Source organism: Corythoichthys intestinalis, chromosome 16 (genome assembly GCF_030265065.1).
Source record: "Corythoichthys intestinalis isolate RoL2023-P3 chromosome 16, ASM3026506v1, whole genome shotgun sequence".
Lineage (NCBI taxonomy): Eukaryota > Metazoa > Chordata > Actinopteri > Syngnathiformes > Syngnathidae > Corythoichthys > Corythoichthys intestinalis.
In genome coordinates this window covers 47796998-47819920 of record NC_080410.1, presented here as the reverse complement: position 1 = coordinate 47819920, position 22923 = coordinate 47796998, and positions in this window count along the sequence as shown.

The window sequence follows — 22923 nt, the reverse complement described above, 5'->3', positions numbered from 1 at the left end:
ATCCCGACATACTGCCTCCATGCCTCAGAGACTGCAAGCTGTCTTAAAAGCCAGAGGTGGTGCTACTACATACTAGACATGTGTTTTGATTGTTATTTCTTTGTTTGTTTCTCATGAGTCCATATTTTTTTCCTCAGAATGGAGTGATTCCATATATATTTCCCTGCATTTGCTCGATAAAAGTAACATTTACTGACCACCATAATGTTTTTATTGATTTCTTACAGTGTTTCTGAATGCTAAAGAGTTGCACTTTTGAACTTATTCATTATTTTTTCAAGCTTTTTATCTGAGTTTGTTCTACATGATAAAATGTTTGAGTGAGTGCTCATCCGAGACTGGCTATTCCATACTTTTCGCTCGGGGTTGTAGTCAGGGGTGAAAGTGGGCCAGAACGGTCAGGAACGCAGTTCCGGTATAAGATTCAGGGACAAAATGCTGTTCCAGTACACTGTGCTTTGATTCCAAAAATATAACGGCTACTGTCAAAACGTTATGTAAAAAAAAAAAAAAATGCTAAGCTGCCACACATGTATTTCAGCTCCAAGAAGAAAACAATCTACCAACTTCAGATTTACATACACAAGTGTTGACAACAAGCATAATAAAGTGCTTGTGTAGTGTAATCCGTTTCCACCGATATTTATTTTTTATTCCACGGACGGCATGGAGGGTTCCCTAGCTGCTGCAGTTATCAGAGTCTGATGATGATGAGTCACGTCAATGCGCAAATGCACGCGGCAATTGGCTGACATACTGACAAGTGATCAGCAGAGATAGTAAGCTCTGATTGGTTCAAATGTGCATGTTTTCTGGAACAGCAACAAAACAAAAAAAGTTTGTTGAATTGATGCGACAAAAAAAAAGGGCAATGCAACAGAAAATGATCAAATCAAAGCAAGAAGAGAGGAGGAGGCTTATTTATCATATTTAGTTTTATTTACTCTGATGGGGAGGTTCAGAACATATTAGCTGTCAATGTGCACTACTGCACTTTGGACTTATTATTTGTTCATTTATGTTAGGCTTAGAGATGTCCCGATCGATCGGGTCCGATCACGTCAATTTCAAAGTATTGGAATCGGCAAAAAAATATCGGACAGGCCTTTTTTTTAAATATATATATATATTTTAATTAAATCGTTTTCTAATTGTATTTAACGTTACAGACATAATATGTTACACTCATCAAGAGTCTTTAGTTTAGGCTTAAGGTAGGGTTATCAAATTTATCCCGTTAATGGCGGTAATAAATTTTTTTACAAATTTATCACGTTAAAATATTTAACGCAATTAACGCATGCGCTGGATGACCCACTCACGCATTGTCGCGTTCAATTTGTAATGGCGCCGTTTTACCCATATATAGAGCTAAAAGGCAACGTAAAATGAGTAGAGTGAATTTTGGCAGCCTTCGGTGCATTTTTTTAATTAGCTAAAGCCTTACAATCCCTCTCCCTATGATTAGAAATATCGTGGGCAGCAATGTGGGGAAGAAAGGTAGTAATTTATCTTTAGTAATTGATCTTTTTCTTAACACCTTATGTTATTTCCCAACGCAGAGAAGATATATCAATTGGTACCACTGCGCACATTCATGGGTGCACTTCCCATCATGCATTTGGGCACAACAGTTAAATGACTACAGTACCATTTACTGAAAGCTCAACAAATACACTAGATGGCAATATGTAGTCACAATATACAAAGTCACATTTATCCTTTAAGAATTACAAGTCCTTCTATCCGTGGATCCCTCTCACAGAAAAAATGTTAAAAATGTAAATGCCATCTTGAGGATTTATTGTCATAATAAACAAATACAGTACTTATGTACTGTATGTTGAATGTATATATTCGTCCGAGTTTTATTGATTTTTTTCTTAATGCATTGCCAAAATGTATATGATCGGGAAAAATTATCGGGAATGATTGGAAGTGAATCGGGAGCAAAAAAAAAAGCAATCGGATCGGGAAATATCGGGATCGGCAGATACTCAAACTAAAACGATCGGGATCAGATCGGGAGCAAAAAAACATGATCGGAACAACCCTAGTTAGGCTACTAATTCATCTCCTTATGATTTAAAAAGTTAATGTTTGCGTGATTTTCAAAATATATTCCATTTCACTCTGCATAATATAAGTCATTTGTATTTTTCTGAATGTATGTTACTTATATCTTTATTATTATTAAAAAAAAAAAAAAAAAAGAAGAAGAAAGCAAAAGTAAATGTTTACATTGATTTCAATTTTAATATACATCATGTTCTTAAGTAGTTAAAATTGAGATTTGGCATTTAGTATGTGAGGAAATGAGGGAAAATAAAAAAATTAGGAGATGGAGGTTGGGGTTTTTGCTGTTTTTGTTAACTTTGATTTAGCAAATCATTGGAAAAAATAGAATTTTGAATGAAAATCAGTTTTTGTATGTGTTATCGAAATAACTGCGCCAAAACAGTTTTCTTTGCATTTCAGTAGTTTTAGGAGGTTTTACACCCCCCCCCCCCCTCAAAAAATAAATAAATAAATAAACAAAATTTCTAGCTCTGTGGCGACCTTCACGTCGGGGAGTTCCTGCAAGAATCACCCCTGCTTGTAGTATATTTGAAAGTCATTTGAAAGGGAATTCACTCAGATATTAGCTTGCTATAGCCTAGCTATATCATTTGAATTTTTGAAAAAAATGCTTTATTATTTAATTCCGAAGGGTTCAGTGAATGCTAATGTGAAACTTGTGGGGTTCAGTACCCTTAGCAAGGTTAAGAACCACTGTGCTCGCATTAATGTGAAATGACAGAAGAGAAGGCAAGTCAAGATCAGGAGGCGCGAAGGCATCAACGGGCAATCGTTCCAACTCAACAAGTATGAAAAAGCTGTGGAGAGAAGATGAGCAGCTCCGTTGCCACCCCGTTTGCAAATCACACGTGCCAAGCTGAAGTGAAATAGAAAAAAAAAACAAAGTGAAAGACTGCGGACAACTGTTCAGAGAAGCACAACGCGACCAGATGTCAATTTGTTGCTGCATTTTTTCCCCTTCGTCTTCTTCACTTTATTTTTTTGGATTAAATTAAAACCATTCAATCTGCGCGGAGTACAAAAGCGTCATTTTAATACACCATTAACACATTGAAATGCAAGAATATGATGATAATATAAAATGCATGAGCAGTAGACGGTGTTATTTTTCCCGAAAAGAAGTCACAACACTGTCTGAATTAATCTTTTCACCCCCATCTGGCGCACTGGGAAAAGTTAACGCAGAATTATCAGCAAATCAGTTTTAGTAAACACCATGGTTATTACCATCAGGGTACATTTAATTGAAAACAAACTAGTTTTCCACGCTTGATAGATTTCTGTTATTAATCCGATCCTTTTTACTCGGAACTCGCCATTATGGTTTGGATCCGTGTCCGGCAGACATGTCGAGGGAGTTGACGCCAGGTCCTCGTGGGAAATAACGGACGGAGGTTAGTCGGCGGAGCCGCCGTCAATTAGGCCGCGATGGAAAGCCGGCCAGCGCTTTCTGGCCGTCGGCCTTCCTTCGCAGAGGTAAATGTTCATTTGTCTGCCACCCTGTTATGTTTGGCCTAACGCTGCGAACACACATCAGACGCCACGTCAATAAATGAAATACTGTAGTCTTTTTATTTGCTGCAGGACCCCAGTGGAAGGGCATCGAAAAGCGGCAGGCGGTTGACGTGCGGCAACTTGGCACACTTGGGCTAAGTCTTTTTATTCCCTCAGCAAATGTGTTTGTAATTATTGCAGTCCCCTTGCATCGTAATGTTCCAGACCACCCCTTTAATAAAAAGATGAGATGAAATTGAATACAATTTTTAGTATTCACCAGTGTTGAGAAAGAACTACAGTCCCTGACAAAAGTGTTGTCGCTTATCCATTTTGTAAAAACAATTGCTAATAACTAAAGATGTCCCGATCGATCAGGTCCGATCACGTCATTTTCAAAGTATCGGAATCGGCAAAAAAATATCGAACATGCCTTTTTTCAATTTATTTATTTTTTTATCGTTTTCTAATTGTATTTAACGTTACAGACAAAATGTCTTACACTCATCCAGAGTAGTTTTGGCTTAAAGTAGGGCTATCAAATTTATTGCATTAATGGCGGTAATTGATTTTTTTTTTATTAATCACGTTAAGTAGTAAACACATGCGCTGCACGACCCACTCACGCATTGTCGCGTTCAATCTATAAAGACGCCGTTTTACCTATAGATAGCGTATAATGAGTAGAGAGAACTTTGACAGCCTTTGGAGCCATTTTTTATGTGGCTAAAGCCTTACAATACCTCTCTCAGCAATTAAATATAATGTGGGAATGTGGGGAAGAAAGGTAATAGTTGATCATTTTCTTAACACCCTATGTTCTTTCCCAACGCAGAGAACATATATCAATTGGTAGCCCTACGCACAGTCATGGTTGCACTTCCCATCACGCATTTGGGCAGAAGTTAAATGGCTGCAGTATCATTTACTGAAAGCTCAACAAATACACTAGAGGGCGATATTTAGTCACAATTTACAAAGTCACATTTATCCTTTAAGAATTACAAGTCTTTCTATCCATGGATCCCTCTCACAGAAAGAATGTTAATAATGTAAATGCCATCTTGAGGATTTATTGTCATAATAAACAAATACGGTACTTATGTACTGTATGTTGAATGTATATATTCGTCCGAGTTTTATTCATTTTTTTTCTTAATGCATTGCCAAAATGTATATGATCGGGAAAAATTATCGGGAATGATTGGAATTGAATCGGGAGCAAAAAAAAAGACATCGGATCGGGAAATATCGGGATCGGCAGATACTCAAACTAAAATGATCGGGATCGGATCGGGAGCACAAAAAAAACATGATCGGAACAACCCTACTAATAACCTGACTTTTAATTATTCAATTGGTTTCAGAAATGGCTCATAAAAAAGCTAAGACCCTCCCAAATGATGATGAATGTACAAAGATTTGTTTCACTGAAAAAAGATTTATCATTTAACAGAGGCGTGTGAAATTTCCGATTCTTGGATTATTCGCGATTCGGCCGTTGAAGATTCGAGAACGATTCACAAACATCTAAATTCCGATAATTAGGAATAATAATCATGTTTTTTTGCTCCCGATCCGATCCCGATCGTTTTAGTTTGAGTATCTGCCGATCCCGATATTTCCCGATCAGATTGCTTTTTTTTGCTCCCGATTCAATTCCAATCATTCCCGATCATTTTTCCCGATCATATACATTTTGGCAATGCATTAAGAAAAAAATGAACAAAACTCGGACGAATATATACATTCAACATAAAGTACTAAAGTACTGTATTTGTTTATTATGACAATAAATCCTCAAGATGGCATTTACATTATTAACATTCTTTCTGTGAGAGGGATCCACAGATAGAAAGACTTGTAATTCTTAAAGGCCAGATGTGACTTTGTATATTGTGACTAAATATTGCCATCTAGTGGATTTTTATGAGCTTTGAGTAAATGATAATTCAGGCATTTAACTTCTGCCCAAATGCATGATGGAAGTGCATGCATGACTGTGCGTAGTGCTACCAAATGATATATCTTCTCTGCGTTTGGAAATAACATAAAGTGTTAAGAAAAAGATCAATTGCTACCTTGCTCCCCCACATTGCTTCCCATGACATTTCTAAATGTTGGACGAGGGATTGTAAGGCTTTAACGAATTAAAAGAAGGCTCCAAAGGCTGGCAAAATTCACCCTACTCGTTATACGCTGCCTGTCATCTCTCTATATGGGTAAAACGGCGTTATTACAGCTCATTACAGATTGAGGGCGACAATGCGAGAGTGGGTCGTGCAGCGCATGAATTAATTGCATTAAATATTGTAACGTGATACATTAAAAAAAAAAAAAAATGAATTACCGCCGTTATCGGGATAAATTTGATAACCCTACCTTAAGCCTAAACTAAAGAGAAAGATGAGTGTAACATATTATGTTTGTAACGTTAAATACAATTAGAAAACGATTTAATTTTTTAAAAAAGTATATATATATATATATATATATATTTAAAAAAGGCATGGCCGATATTTTTTTGCCGATTCCGATACTTTGAAAATGACATGATCGGACCCGATCGATCGGCATCGATCGGGACATCTCTACTAATAACCTCACTTTTAATTATTCAATTGGTTTCAGAAATGGCTCATATGAAAGCTAAGACCCTCCCAAATGATGTTGAATGTACAAAGATTTGTTTCACTGAAAAACGATTTATCATTTCATAGAGGCGTGCGAAATTTCCGATTCTTAGATTATTCGCGATTCGGCCGTGGAAGATTCGAGAACGATTCACAAACATCCAAATTCCGATTATTGAATTATACCAGGTAAAGCGGAAGTTGGTTTCAGGGTTTACCGTGATGTGAAAACGTCGCGGTTTCAAAACCATTAAAATTTTCCGTCAGACCGTAGTACGGTATTCGCTATTTTTCATGTGTCAAAAATGCAGCCAGAAGTGGCTTAGCGCGGCAGCGCTCACCCCCTCCCGTTTGTTGCTGTGTGTGAAAGTGACGCTATCGGCTAGACAGCCAGTGAACCCAAAAACAAATACTCCAAACATAAGGCGTACTTTTCTTGAACTTATTAAGCTCTCAAATCGTGGTAAGTGGAATATACAAAATGAATACATTTAAAACGTTGTACAATTGTATTTTTCCATGTGTGAGTAGCTTCAACAGATTAGCACCATGAAAAGTTCACCAAAAACAAAACACACATTTTCCTTTAAAATTCAATATACAAACTAAAAGCTTACAAAGACGAATGTTAGCCTAGGCTTAGCTGGGAGAGCAACTTCGTTGAGTGTTACAGCCGCAGAGTTAGAAAACAAGCTCGAAGGGGAAAAGGGGATAGCATTAAAGATCGCGCTAATTGCGAAAGATGCTCTTGCCCTAAGCACAAATCCACGTTCGCTGGATCAATGAGAGGTCTCACTACCAATGTTTTTTTTTGTTTGTTTGTTTGTTTGTTTGTTTAGATGAAACCTTTCCACAAAAATATTTACACTTTAAACTAACTTATACATTTTTAAAGACTTATTAACTTAAGAATTCTTTGTTTTTTTAACACATAAGCATGACATCATGTAGACTAGAGCTGACACAGTGGCTGAAAATGGCGAAACTTCACTTGAGCTTTCCCACCCTCAAAAAAAAGTCATGCAGTAGAATTTAATAAAAATTTTATTCAGAAGTGTTTTTACTTTTTTATAGAAATGATTTTGTCCTTGCTCTAATCTTGACCAACTTGAGCTGTGGCTGTGGCTATAATCTATAAGTTATATTTATTTAATTTTATTTAAAATATTTGGTTTTTTTTTTTATTATTGATCATTTATTTTAACAATATATTCATGTTCCATTTTGCAACTATGTTCTGGGGAAAAAAAAAAAAAACTGTTCAATGGAAAAAATTAAAATTTTTTAACCCATACATCTCAAAATAACACATTTTGGAGCTATAATTGCAATACCGTGATACCGTGAAACCGCGGTATTTTTGCCCACGGTTATCGTACCGTCAAAATCTCATACCGGCACATGCCTAGCTCAGCGCGGTCTTTGGGACGCAAAGAGGAACGGACCTAGAGTAAATATCATATTCAATTCATGCCGCTAGATAAAAAAACAATCATACCTGACTGCGGCCAACAGCCGCTACAAACAACGCCCAGTTGCTAGTTGCTACAAACATACGGCTACAGTAGATATCATATCTATGTAGAACTAGATGCTAATTGACAGACAATGGCGGTGTTAGAACATGTATTATTGAACAGAGATGCCAAATGACAGACTTTCCGGCGTTAGTGAACGGCCGCCATCTTAAAGCAGTACTAAAGCAGTTACTTCTCTAGAAGGCTCTGTTGTAGCGAACCTAATATTCACAACATTAAATTAATTGAATGTAGTTTAAAGCTGCTGATGCAGAATGGGGACTGGAGTATTTTATTTACTGTCATTATTGTATATTTGTTTACTGTTATATGTTAACTTGATAATGAAATTTTTTGGGTGATTTTGGCTAAAGCAGACAGTTTTTTCATCTGTGGTAGTTTGAACAATATCAGATCACATTTCATGGTGTTTTTGTGCAGAAATGTGAGAAATTCCAAAAGGTTCAGATACTTTTTTCATACCACTTTATTCAAATGTATAAGAAATGTTTCTGAGTCTAGGAAATTCAGGCACTTCTTGACCCATTCTGTGATTCAATAAACATGCTTTCGGCATTTCAATTAAGTTCAGTGTTTGCATTATTCAATTTTTACACTTTTACTGCAAATGAATATCGGCACAAAATATTAAATGGGATGGTTCACTTTCTTATTTTTCCCCCTTCTGTGATTGTTTGCATACTATCCTCATTAAAATATGAAAACCTTTCAATGTTTGTGTGATTTCGGTTAAAGCAGACACTTTTTTTCATCTGTGTGATTTTGAAAAATGATCACATTTGATGGTGTTTTTATACGGAAATGTGAGTAATTCCAAAAGGTTCGGATACTTTTTCATACCACTGTCTTCAACTTTATAAGAGATGTTTCTAAATCTAGGAAATTCAGGCACTTCCGGAGCCATTATTTTCAATTTGTGTGATTCAATAAACAAGCTTTAGGCATGTCAATTAAGTTCAGTGTTTGCATAACTCAATTTTTACGCCAATTTTTACATTTTTACTGCAAATGAATATCGGCACAAATTATTAAATGTGATGGTTTACTTTCTTATTTTTCCCCCTTCTGTCATTGTTTGCATACTACCTCATTAAAATATGAAAACCTATAAATATTTGTGTGATTTTAGTATAAGCAGACTGTTTTTTCATCTGTGTGATTTTGACAAATGATCACATTTGATGGTGTTTTGATGCAGAAATGTGAGAAATTCCAAAAGGTTCAGATACTTTTTCATACCACTGTACTCAAATTTTCAAGAGATGTTTCAGAGTCTAGGAAACTCAGGCACTTCTGGAGCTATTTTTTCAATTTGTGTGATTCAATAAACATGCTTTAGGCATTTCAATTAAGTTCAGTGTTTGAATTATTCAATTTTTACGCCACTTTTTTACTCTTTTACTGCAAATGAACATCGGCACAAAATATTAAATTTGATGGTTGACTTTCGTAATTTCCCCCTTCTGTCATTGTTTGCATACTATCCTCATTAAAATACGAAAACCCTGTAAAAGTTTGGGTGATTTTACTTAAAGCAGACACTGTTTTTTCATCTGTGTGATTTTGACAAATGATCACATTTGTTGGTGTTTTGATGCGGAAATGTGAGAAATTCCCAAAAAATTCAGATACTTTTTCATACCACTGTGTTCAACTTTATAAGAGATGTTTCCGGGTCTAAGAAATTCAGGCACTTCTGGGGCTATTTCTTTTTAATTTGTGTGATTCAATAAACATGTTTTAAGCATTTCAATTAACTTCAGTGTTTGCATTATTCAATTTTTACACTTTTACTGCAAATGAATATCGGCATAAAATATTAATTGTGATGGTTTACTTAGTCAGGTTCACCTTATAGTGCAAAAATTAGGGTACTTTTTCCCCCCTTCTGTCATTGTTTGCATACTATCCTCATCAAAATATGAAAACCTATAAATTTTTGGGTGATTTTAGTAAAAGCAGACAGTTTTTTCATCTGTGTGATTTTGACAAATGATCACATTTGAAGGTGTTTTGATGCAGAAATGAGAGAAATTCCAAAAGATTCAGATACTTTTTCATACCACTGTGTTCAACTGTTATGATGTTTCCGAGTCTAGGAAATTCAGGCACTTTTAGACATAAACATGCTTTAGGCATTTCAATTAAGTTCAGTGTTTTCATTATTCAATTTTTACACCAATTTGTACACTTTTACTGCAAATGAATATCGGCACACAATATTAAATGTGATGTTTCACTTTCTTATTTTCCACCTTCTGTCATTGTTTGCATACTATCCTCATTAAAATATGAAAACCTATAAATGTTTGGGTGATTTTAGTTAAAGCAGACACTGTTTTTTCATCTGTGTGATTTTGACAAATGATCACATTTGTTGGTGTTTTGATGCGGAAATGTTATGTTATAAATTTTGCATTATTCAATCTTTACGGCAATTTTTTACACTTTTACGGCAAATGGATGTCGGCTTCAAAAAACGGTTAACGGCCCCTCTAACTCCTACTAATTGGTATCGTTCCTGAAAAACCTATATCGGTCGAACTGTGGATATTGGCACAAATTATTAAATGTGATGGTTTACCTTTTTATTTTTCCCCCTTCTGTCATTGTTTGCATACTATCTTCATTAAAATGTGAAAACCTGTGAAAACGTGAAAATGTTTGTGTGATTTTAGTTAAAGCAGACACTTTTTTTTTCATCTGTGTGATTTTTGACAAATGATCACATTTGATGGTGTTTTGATGCGGAAATGTTATGTTATAAATGTTGCATTATTCAATTTTTACGCCAATTTTTATACTTTTACTGCAAATTAATACCGGCACAAAATATTAAATGTTTTGGTTTACTCTTTTTATTTTTCCATCTTCTGTCATTGTTTGCATACTATCCTCAATAAACAATGAAAACCTATAAATTTGTGGGTGATTTTAGTTAAAGCAGACACTTTTTTCATCTGTGTGATTTTGACAAATGATCACATTTGTTGGTGTTTTGATGCGGAAATGTTATGTTATAAATTTTGCATTATTCAATCTTTACGCCAATTTTTTACACTTTTACGGCAAATGGATGTCGGCTTCAAAAAACGGTTAACGGCCCCTCTAACTCCTACTAATCGGTATCGTTCCTGAAAAACCTATATCGGTCGAACTGTGGATATTGGCACAAATTATTAAATGTGATGGTTTACCTTTTTATTTTTCCCCCTTCTGTCATTGTTTGCATACTATCTTCATTAAAATGTGAAAACCTGTGAAAACATGTGAAAATATTTGGGTGATTTTAGTTAAAGCAGACACTTTTTTTTTTCATCCGTGTGATTTTTGACAAATGATCACATTTGATGGTGTTTTGATGCGGAAATGTTATGTTATGAATGTTGCATTATTCAATTTTTACGCCAATTTTTATACTTTTACTGCAAATTAATACCGGCACAAAATATTAAATGTTTTGGTTTACTCTTTTTATTTTTCCATCTTCTGTCATTGTTTGCATAATGAAAACCTATAAATATTTGGGTGATTTTAGTTAAAGCAGACACTGTTTTTTCATCTGTGTGATTTTGACAAATGATCACATTTGGTGGTGCTTTGATGCGGAAATGTTATGTTATAAATTTTGCATTATTCAATCTTTACGGCAATTTTTACACTTTTACGGCAAATGGATGTTGGCTTCAAAAAACGGTTAACGGCCCCTCTAACTACTTCTAATCGGTATCGTTCCTGAAAAACCTATATCGGTCGATCTGTAATATCACCTTTTCGATATATTGTCACACCCCTGCTTTACATTCCACTGTACTTGCAAAAGGCCCATCCCCTTCGGAAACAAGTGGCCAAGTTCCAGGGAAACTGGACCCAAGCACCCTGAAGAGCCTTTTTGCCTCACTTTTATTCACTCCTGTTCTTTCTCAAGAGTTCCTCCTGAAAGTATTTGGCAAACACTAGTGCAAAAAAAAAAAAAGGACTTTGAGAGAAGAAAAACAACAAGTCGTTCTTGAGCCACCCACACCCCATCTGCTGTGGTATTATCTTCTTTTATTATCCGTAGATTATGAGCGCTGATATGATTCTACAGTTTGCGGTTGTTGTTGTTGTTTTTTTTTTTAATATGAGACAGTGAGAGAAGGGGGAGGAAATCCTCCTCTGTGTGCATCTAATTGTCCATTCAGGACCCTCTTAATGGCTTGTCAGTTCCCCTTGCCCTTCCATTTTCTGTCCAATTAATTCCTTTCTAGCTCTCCGGATAAAGGGACACAATGAGGCCCCTCCACAGCATAATGAATCATTAAAATTCAGCAGTGCGGCCCTGGCACTGGGCTTGGCATGCATGCCAGCCTCGACTCGCTCAACGCGGGACGCTCTCCCCTCCCCATTCTTCTCCCGTCTTCGTCTTTTAAAAGGAATAATTGAGCTCTCCTCTTCCTACGGAACTCGGAGGTCGGGAGAGTGTCACTCTATCCGTTCGTCACCCATCATAATTAGAATGCATTTATTCCGTATTAAATTTATCAACTCTTTTTAGAGAAATTTGTCTAAAAATGGGCTGCCTTCGTGTGACAACAGTCGGCGGAATTCTTAAAATGTCCTTGTTGTGTGGTAGCATGGTCAAACATATGAAATGGAAAACAATCAAACGGAAAAAAAAACCCCAAAAAAACATGCACGTTAAGGGAATTTCAGGGAAAAAGTGTCCTCCATTTGGCAGCAGTTGCCTGTACAGGGTACCTCTACTTATGAACGTCTCTACATACAGAATTTTCAGGTTAAGACACGCCTCATTGGGATGTTATTGCCTCTTGTTACGAAAGAAATTTCACCATACGAAAGTCAAAAATACAGTATGGCTGGTACTCGCAGTAGGGCTGCGGCCTTGAGTACGTATCACGATAAATTGAGCAGATTTACCTCGTTAACGATAAATGACGATAAATTCGCCCAAGCGGACTGTTATATAATTTGAAAATTTGAATCAATGCATGGAATACAAGTTAACCGTTTCTCGTTAAATTTATTTACCAGCTTTCAATTTAACAATTGCACATGCAGTCTAAACATTAAAGTGTATGTCAACACCTGGGGAAATGCTAATATTCCATCATTTATCCATAAACGAATGTCTTTTGGATTCATATCATATCACTTCGTGTAATTACACACATCGCAACACCAAGAAAATGAGAGAAATTTGGGTCAATTTCAAGCTAAAAACACCCGCCCCCGAGATCCCGGAAATCTGGCAGATTGTGGGCGTGACATCAAAGCAAGGAAACAACCGGCTCAGTGCTTTAGTACTGAATGGCGGCGATGATGGCGGAGAATTACGTTTCTAGTTGCAGCGACGAATCCGACGTAACGAACATTCTTCTAATGGTGACGAGGAGAGTTATGAACCTTTCTTTGGTGTTTTGGGTTATCAATTTGAGCCCAAACGAAAGCCAATGCAGCCTAATGAAAGGATCATTGAGAGGAGCAATCACACTGATGAAACACCGGCAACATCGTGTGGGAAACACCAAATGGTTTGTTTTGCATTTCTTTTTGTGAAGCTGATACACCGTGACCGCAAAATAAAGTAATGTATAGAATAATTATCATTTAATATGCTATCATCGGTTTCGCTCTGCCAACCGACACAAATATGAATGGGATTAGAGCAGGGGTCCCCAACCTTTTTTGCATCACGGACCGGTGTGATTTGGGTCTTTTTTTCACCGACTGGTGTCCCTCTTTTATATTCAGTTGGACTCTCAATGTTATCCAATGGTGCTAAAAAACTATTTACATCACAAACATACATGTGCAACACGGAAATGGCGTAAATTAACGCTTAACGACACGGCGAAGTCGTTAAGTGAGAGGTCTACGTGCAGTTGTTGTGTGCGCCAAACATGGCAAACGTAAGTTAATATTCCTTTCTTTAAAGAAAGTTTGTGGTGTGTACTTAGGAATCGCTGCAATCGCGGTCCTTTTTAACGTTACGCGCATGCCAACTTTGTCAGAACACCGGCAATTTGCGGCAGAAAAATACAGCAAATATAAAATAGCATTTGTTTATAGCCCCGTCGTGTTAAGTGCAGGGAAAAAAATACAACTCACCCGCTGAATCAGTGGGAGGGCTGAGTTTGTTTCGTTGAGACGAGATGGGAGAGTGAGAGAAGCTGGCATCAAGCTAGCGATGTTGGAAATTGTAGCACAGTTTTCAACGCGCTCCAAGCGATGTCGGGATATTCCGAAATTATTTTAATCCAGAACTTCGGTAGAGTTGTTGTATCAAATGTACGTTTAAGTCGCCGTGATTTGCGATCTCTACGAGCTGATATTCCTGTTCCACAGACATGCTCGAATCACTCGATTTATTCACATACGGGTCACGAATTCACTCCTTCGCAGTTCGTGGGTCTTTAGTGATTGGAAAGTAGCATAAATTTTGTTTTCTTTGAGGTTGTAGGCACATCTTCTGGCTCATCAGGTTCCCATTTCCCTGTAAAATTGCAAAATTAGCCCTCTTAACACTGACGAACTTTACTCATTGTCTGCGTAGTCCAGCTCTTTTTCTCGCGTTCGGGAACTCATGGGTACTACATTGCGACAAATGGCTATTTGTAAACCACATAGCATGACAGGTTTGAACCATTTTAGCGATTTATGATGAAACACGAACTCTCTCGTCGATAAACAACGATGGCACCTGCCTCGACCTTTTGTTTCCTTGTTATGACGTCTCCGCCCCATTCGGCTGTTTCCGGAACACTTTCGGAAATGTTCGCCATTTTCGATCTATTTTCGATAATTGCTCATTAATGCGATTGATTTTTTTGTTAACTTTATCAATATTTGTTATCTTGGCACATAACGGTTCTATTGATGTCTCATACCCCCTTTGCGTTTTCATACCCTTTAAGTATTAAAAAAAATCTTGTAAACAATAAGAATTCTAGTGTGAACCTTTATAACAGCTTGTATGACTTGAAAAATGTACAACATTATAAAAATCAATATGACGACTGTGCAAACATGTCATTCTAACACAAATGACTTGCAGCTTTAACAGTACACTTCCGACAACTTATTGGTAATGGCTGCTGTGACATAATTATTCAACACAAGTGTTTACGTCAAGGTTTCAGATTTTTTTTTTCTAGAACATTCTTCAATACATGCACCCCCCACACAGACACAAACAGATTGAAGCTGTATTGCTCTGATGCCAATGAAACATTTAAGATTTTATGATGGCAGAATAAAGCAAACGCATACAGAAAAATAGCTGTGGCCATTAAAATGTTATATTATATATTAGCTTCACTGTTGGGTTATACTTTATGCTGAGTGCTTTACCATCATGAAAGCTTTCAGAGAAATCACAGAGATACCAAATACCGCGACATAATGATTGCTACATAAAGTCCATGCCCAGTCCACTCATTAATTACAGCCGGTTCAACAAGGTTAGAGCCGCTATCCGACTCCATCACGTTCATTTGTACCGTTTGCCGCTAGCCTTAGCCTGTGGCTTGGCTACCAGAAGAAAGCACTGAAAGCATCCTCTCCTGAAATCGTGAGAACCTGGGAGGACAGCGGGTGAAAGCCCGTCTGGAACCCGCCAAGAGTTTACTTAATGTCAGGTGAAAGTTTGGCGAAGCTAACTTAAACCCGACTCCATCCTGTTTACTTGTAGCGTTAGCCGCTAGTGTTAGCCTACCGGGCTTCTGTTTGTTTGGCTTCCTGAAAACCACGTGACTCCATACGTAAGCACACCGACTGCTATCTTAAAGGGGAATGAACATAGCCGAACAACACAGAGTCAAAGCGGGATGAAAAGACTATATTTTTCTTGTTTTATTAAATTACCGAATTTACCGACATGGTCAAAATTACGTCGGTCATCGTGAAGAATTTCGGTAACGGTAAATTTTCGGTTTACTGCCCTGCTCTAACTCGCAGCTCCCAGAGTTTACTGAACATAACATACTTATAGCTGCTCTGCCATAGGCTATTGCCTAGCATTCCTGGCATCCTACTGGCTAAGATGAACCTCTACTGTATGTGCATGTGTGTGTATCCCAGAGTCAATCTTCATTCGCCCCTTGTGTTCCGACAGCTTTACATCCAGGTAAGTGTATTAACTTTGACTCTTTATTCTTGTTTTTTTTTTTTTTTTTTATATTATAGACGACTCAAATTTTATGTTTTTTGTGCAGTAATCCACTGCAGTTTTTGGACAATAAGCCAGTACTTTTTCCCTTCATTTTGAATCCTGCAGTTTATAGTCCAGTGCGGTTTATGTCATACCTGTCAACCCAAGGCTGTTGGCAACCTTACAAATAGTGACGTATGCCCTTATACAGTATATATCCATCTTGTGTCTTACCTTTCCATTCCAACAATAATTTACAGAAAAATATGGCATATTTTATAGATGGTTTGAATTGCGATTAATTACGATCAATTACTTTTTAAGCTGTAATTAACTCGTTTAAAAAATTTAATCGTTTGACAGCCCTAGTTATTAGCAATTGCTTCTACAAAATGGATAAGCGACACGACTTTTGTCAGGGACTGTATAAATTTGTGTTTAATGGGGGGCCAACTTCACTGAGGTAAAGAGAAGTATTAGTTACACACATGTAAAAGAAAGACAATATGAGCTACAAGGAACATGTATTTTATTTTGAAAAAAAAAAAACACCCCAAAAATCCAGCTAGCACATGGGTTAGCTTTGCATGTGTGTGTGAATGGAAAAAATAGTTAATAGAACAATCGCTTTCACAACCATTTCCCCTTAAAATTATACAACCATCATCTACAAAATCGAGCCATTTAAACAGATCGGTAAGGAACAAATGGAAAATTTAACAGCTTGCAGTTTGTTGGTAAAATACTGACAGTAAATCTTTCGCGAAAAGGCACAATAACATTTCGTGCTAGACTGCTGAGATAAGGGGGTAAAAAATGGTCTGGCACTAGGAAACAGACTCCCGCATTTACATATAGAATTTGCACAGGCACAAACGGCCATGTGTCGTCCAGCTGACGCGTCACTCAGAGCGGGCCGTGTTATTTTATCCCATTTCCTTTAACCCTCCGTCATGACTAATCGCAATTTGCCAGGCGGAACTTGCCGACACCTGTTTCGTCCCGCTTGCGCCCTTAATGAGGAATGCTGTTTTTTTTCTGGAATTCTGTCTTTATCGGAATGATGTGCTTGTATCAAAGCAAAAACATAATTAAAAAAAAAACAATAATAATAAAACCACACATTTCATGTGCATATCCACTATAAGAAAACCAATAATGCAAGAACATAAATATATATAAGACTTTTACACTGTAAGTTTCATACCAGTCGCTTGTGTTAAGACTTGAGTGGAAATTCCAAAATCATGGTTAACGTATGCACCTTTCACATCACAGGAATGAGTTAGTAGCCACTTTTACACTGCCTGCCTCTTTGTTTTTCTCCCATTTTGTCGTTCAGTAAAATCAGAGTCAACCTGAAACATTTTGTTTTCAGAGGAATGTGTTTCCCACTTGATGCCAGAAGTTAGCATTGTAGTTATCCGATGCATGAATTCAAAGGCAATAAGAAGTTTTACACCTGACTAGGGACCTGACCGAGTCCCGATCCAATACTGAAAAAAAAAGCAGGGATGTGCCGATTGCATGACTTTGCACCCGAATCCGAGTCACCTGATTTTGAGAATCTGCCAATACCGAGTCCCGAAACCATATCGGAAAAGTTTTTTTGATTTTATTTGAACAAAAGTTCCTACATGTTACAGTACTGTACTTTTTACAGTACAGTGATCGTCAGTGTTGTTAATCTTACTGAAAAAAAGTAATTAATTATAGTTACAAATTACTTCTCCCAAAAAGTAATTGCATTAGTAACTCAATTACCTGAATGTAAGAGTAATTAGTTACTTGGCAAAGTAATTGGTGATAATTACTTTTTTTTTTTTCCTCAAAAAAAAAAAAAAAAAAAAAAAAAAAAAAACACATTAAAAAAAACATTGGCAATGTGAAGTTTTTTGTGAAGGTTTTTGGTACAATTGGCCCGAGCCCAATTCTTTACCCTAATTTACTCTTTACCCTGAATCAACTGTTAAAAGTTGTTAGAATTGCTCCCATTATTGCATTAGTTCCCTTCTCTCCACTTTCAACATATAAATGTTTTAAAACTGTTTCATCATTTAAAGATAGATTCAAATCAAGATTTTGCCGATTTAGAAGTATTTTATATAAAAAGTTACTTAGGTTCGCTAGGAAGGTTCTCTACAACAGAGCCGTCCTAAAAAGTCTACTGCTTCAAGATGGCGGCTGTCTACTAACGCATTTAGTACCATGTCTGTCATTTTGCATCTAATTATATCTATATACAGTATATGGGATATCTACCATGTCTACCATATCTACCATAACATGCGGGCGTAGTTTGTAGGCTATCGGCTACAACATGTATTATTGGAGCTACCTAGCATCGCGTTTGCTCGGCGTCACAACTTTCTTGCCTGCTCTGCTCTGTCGTCTCGGTGAGTCCGTCTCCCTCAGACTTTTCGACCAATATAGTAACGCATAGTAACGCATGCCTTTCCGCCCTCAGTAACGGTAACGGCGTTGCCAAGATGAGAAAAGTAATTAATTAGATTACCCACTACTGAAAAAAATAACGCCGTTATATTGTAACGCCGTTATTAACAACACTGGCGATCGTTCGTTTTTCCCAGTTAATGGGGACCAGAACCCGCCGTGATAAGTGAAAAACCGCGAAGTAGCCCCCCCACCCCCCAACAAAATGGCGGAGGGGGGCACTACTTCACCTAATTTTTGTTGTTGTTGTGTGTGTTTTATTTATTATTCGGATTTAGCATTGGAAAGAAATACCTGGAAGACATGTTTTTTCACTTTTTTCCCCCCAAAGTATAATTAAAAAAACTTTTATGTAAACAAGAATTTGATTATATTAGGGCTGTCAAAATTATCGCGTTAACGGGCGGTAATTTTTTAATTTTTTTAATCACGTTAAAATATTTGAAGCAATTAACGCACATGCACAGCATCGTGTAATGTCCGCTTGTTACTTGTTTTTTGGTGTTTGGCGCCCTCTGCTGGCGCTTGGGTCCAACTGATTTTATGGGTTAGTACCATAAGTTAGTATGGTGTAATTATTGACATGAACAATGGTGAGCTACTAGTTTATTTTTCGATTGAAAATTTTACAAATTTTAATAAAACGAAAACATTAAGAGGGGTTTTAATATAAAATTTCTATAACTTGTACTAACATTTATCTTTTAAGAACTACAAGTCTTTCTATCCATGGATCGCTTAAACAGAATGTTAATAATGTTATTGCCATCTTGTTGATTTATTGTTATAATAAACAATTACAGTGCTTATGTACCGTATGTTGAATGTATATATCCATCTTGTGTCTTATCTTTCCATTCCAGCAATAATTTACAGAAAAATATGGCATATTTTATAGATGGTTTGAATTGCGATTAATTACGATTAATTAATTTTTAAGCTGTAATTAACTCGATTAAAAAAATTTATCGTTTGACAGCCCTAGAATAAATGTTTTTTAAGCACTTCAAATGTAATACTTATGATAAGTTTTAAACATGTTATTGTCCCACCGAATTATTTTTGAACAATAAAGTAGAAAAATGTTTGTCTTTATTAAATTCTTCATTGAGCGAGTCCACTCAAATCCGCTCAAACTGCTCACTTACACACTGAGTTGCCACAGCTACTGTTAAAGAAGTTAAATGATGATTGACGCATGCGGCGCTTTGAAGTTTCGCATCCAGCCATCTGTGGCAAGATCAAGCCCTAAGGTTTGTCAATCATCGTTAACTTTAATAAGCAATTCCAGTGCACTGCCTGACCAACAAAGAGCAGCAGGAGAGAGAGTGAGACTAATTGATTGGCTTGGGACAGCTCATATGTATTTATTGATTTATTTTTTTAACTGAAAAAAAAAAAATCTGCGATGGACTGAGGGCGTGACGTTTGAAGCGCGAAGTAGCGAGGGATCACTGTACTTCCTCTTCCGCTTTTTCCAGCAGTGTTGAAAAGTATAAAACATATATTTCTGTATCTTTTGGCAAAGCCATTGTATTTCTGGATTATTTTGTTCCTTTTTAGCACTTAAAAAGTATATATATATATATATATATATATATATATATATATATATATATATATATATATATATATATAAATTAGGCCTGAACGATATTGGAAAAAATTAACATTGCGATATAGTATTTGGCTGAGGCTCCACACTTACTTTTTGGATTGGCTGCACTGGTTCAAAAGGTGCACCAGCACAAAATGTAGGCGCACCCACATTTTTCATTGCATCACCTTTAAACCCATGCTCTAATCATTCTCTATAACACTCATACAATTCAAACGAGTGAACCCACTCAAATTTGCTCATGCTTCGACGCTCACGCTGCCGACAACAGTGTCTACACGATTAAGATTGAATAAACCACGAATGACACATTCGTACCTTTGCTCGTAGAGCTAGAGCCTTTACTAGCCAGATCAAAGCTACAAACCTGTCAATCATCGTTAACTTTAACTGACAAACTCCAGCTGCACTGCTGTCAAAAAAAAAAAACAGCTGGAGGGAGAGTGAGAGGTTGTACGAGCATGAAGCAGAAAAACATGAATATATATATATATTTAATCAAAAACCTGATCATTTTCACCCGTTTCTGATCCTCTGACAAATGGTGCGACTGTCCCGATTTCCGATCACATGATCGGATTGGGGCATCCGTAAATAAGTCTTTTTTTGTCCTAGACCAGTACTCCTCAAATAGTGGGGTGCACAGAGCGATGCCGGGGGGGGGCGCATGTAACCTCGGGGAACATACTTTTTCGCCATACTAGACTAAAGTGTAATTGTACATCCACTCAGTGGGTGGCAGTGGCGCTCTCATTTTCAGAGTGTGCGCAGTATTTTCGAACCAAACAAGAACAATGGCACTGGAGCTATGAAGAGTTAAGACAAGGAAATATGACGAAGCGTATGTAGCTTTTGGCTTTGACTTTCAATACATTTGGAGCAGAGGAACAGAAAATAATCGAGAAGCACCGCCCCAGACGAATTTCTATCCTTTCCACCATGCGAAATGCCCACTTTACAAACTGCAAGTCTCCCCGTTCGATGGTAAAATGGTTTCTACACAGCAGATATTACTACTCTAGCAGCTACCCGTTAAGTTCCCGCGTTAGCTTCCAGAACGTTCTCCTATTAGGGCTGTTTACAGTACTTCCTCTTCTGCTTTTTCCAGGAGTGTTGCGGAGTATAAAACATCTATATTTTTGTTTCTTATGGCAATGCAATTGTATTTCTGGATTATTTTGTTACTTTTTAGGAGAGGTCGACCGATATATAAGCCGGCCGATATATAAACCTTTTTTTCACCAACGGCCATCAGCCGATTAACAAGAAAAATAAGATAATAAAAATAAAATTGATCAGGCATCTGTGTGGCTGCCGCTGACTGACCGTAGGACCCCGTAAGGATCCCGCAAGGTGCTACAGAAAGCTTCAGGCTTGCCTTTTTTGTAAATATTGTAAGATTTTATTTATCTTGCATGAGAAAATATGGAATGTTGCTTTGGCTTTTTAAGGTGTTTACTAAAGTGCCCTCCATAATTATTGGCACCCCTGGTTAGGATGTGTTTTTTAGCTTCTAATAAATGTTTTTTATTCAAATAATAGGGGACCTTAATGGAAAAAACCTTCAATACAAGGACATTTATTCAGTGGGGAAAAATCCCATGTAAAGAAATAATTATTTGACATCAGATAATGTGTGTCACAATTATTAGCACCCCTTATTAGCAGGCCCTGGGAACCTTGTTAGGGTGCATGGCATCATGAATGCTTTGAAATATAGGGACGTTTTAAATCAAAATCTGTTGCCCTCTACCCGAAAGCTGAAGATGGGTCGTCACTGGCTCTTTCAGCAAGACAATGACCCTAAACATATGGCCAAATCTACACAGAAATGGTTCACCAGACACAAAATCAAGCTCCTGCCATGGCCATCTCAGTCCCCAGACCTTGTTTTGTTGGCAAAAGGGGTTCGTACAAAGTATTAACGCCAGGGGTGCTAATAATTATGACACACATTATTTGATGTCAAATAATTATTTCTTTATGTGGGATTTTTCTTCTCACTGAATAAATGCACTTGTATTGAAGTTTGGATTTTTCTCTTTTTTTCCATTAAGGTCCCATATTATTTGAATTGAAAAAAATTATTAGAAGCTAAAAAACACATCTTAACCAGGGGTGCCAATAATTATGGAGGGCACTGTAAGTGACCCCTTACACTCTAAATGCAACTCACAGCGTTTGTGTAGCATTTGCGTTAGCATCAGCTTTAGCATCCTCGAATTTTACCATCCTCTTGAAGTCTCACTTGTTTACATCTCCTCGTGACGTCCTGGTGGGTTTAATTTTTTAAAAATAATGTACTGTTCTTGCCGAGTGTGTAAAATCGTAAATAGAAGTGCTGTGTTCGTTGGTTTGGTAGCACTAGACCGAATTAATCCTTTAGGTCTCAGGTAATCATTGTAAATTTGAAACTATTGAAGCATTTCTTTTTTAAATTGGCTTTCATAATCCATTTGTTTTTAAAAGTATATCGGCTTACAAAATCGGCTTTGGATATCAGCAATCGGCTGAAACATTTTTTCAGATATCGGTATTTGAAAATCCCATATCAGTCGACCTCTACTTTATAGCCCTTTAAAAATAAAAGGCGAACCTAAAGCCTTCAATTTTCTCAAAAAACAATCGTGTGCCTTATAATCCGATGCGCCTTATATATGGATCAATATCAGTTATTCATGGCATGACATTCCCTTTAACGCAAATTCATCTAGTGGATGCATAATGCAATCCCATCAAGTACTTCTACTGCGCCTTATAATGCAGTGAGCACTATATTTGAAAACAGTTATCAAGTAAGGCATTCTTTGAAGAAGCGCCTTATATTCCAATGTGTCTTATAGTGCGGAAAATACGGTACTTCCGATTTAAACCATTATTTTTGCCTTTTTTAGATTACCTTCATTTACTGAATGACTTTTTGCAGTGTTAATAAACTGTTAAAGTGGCTAACAA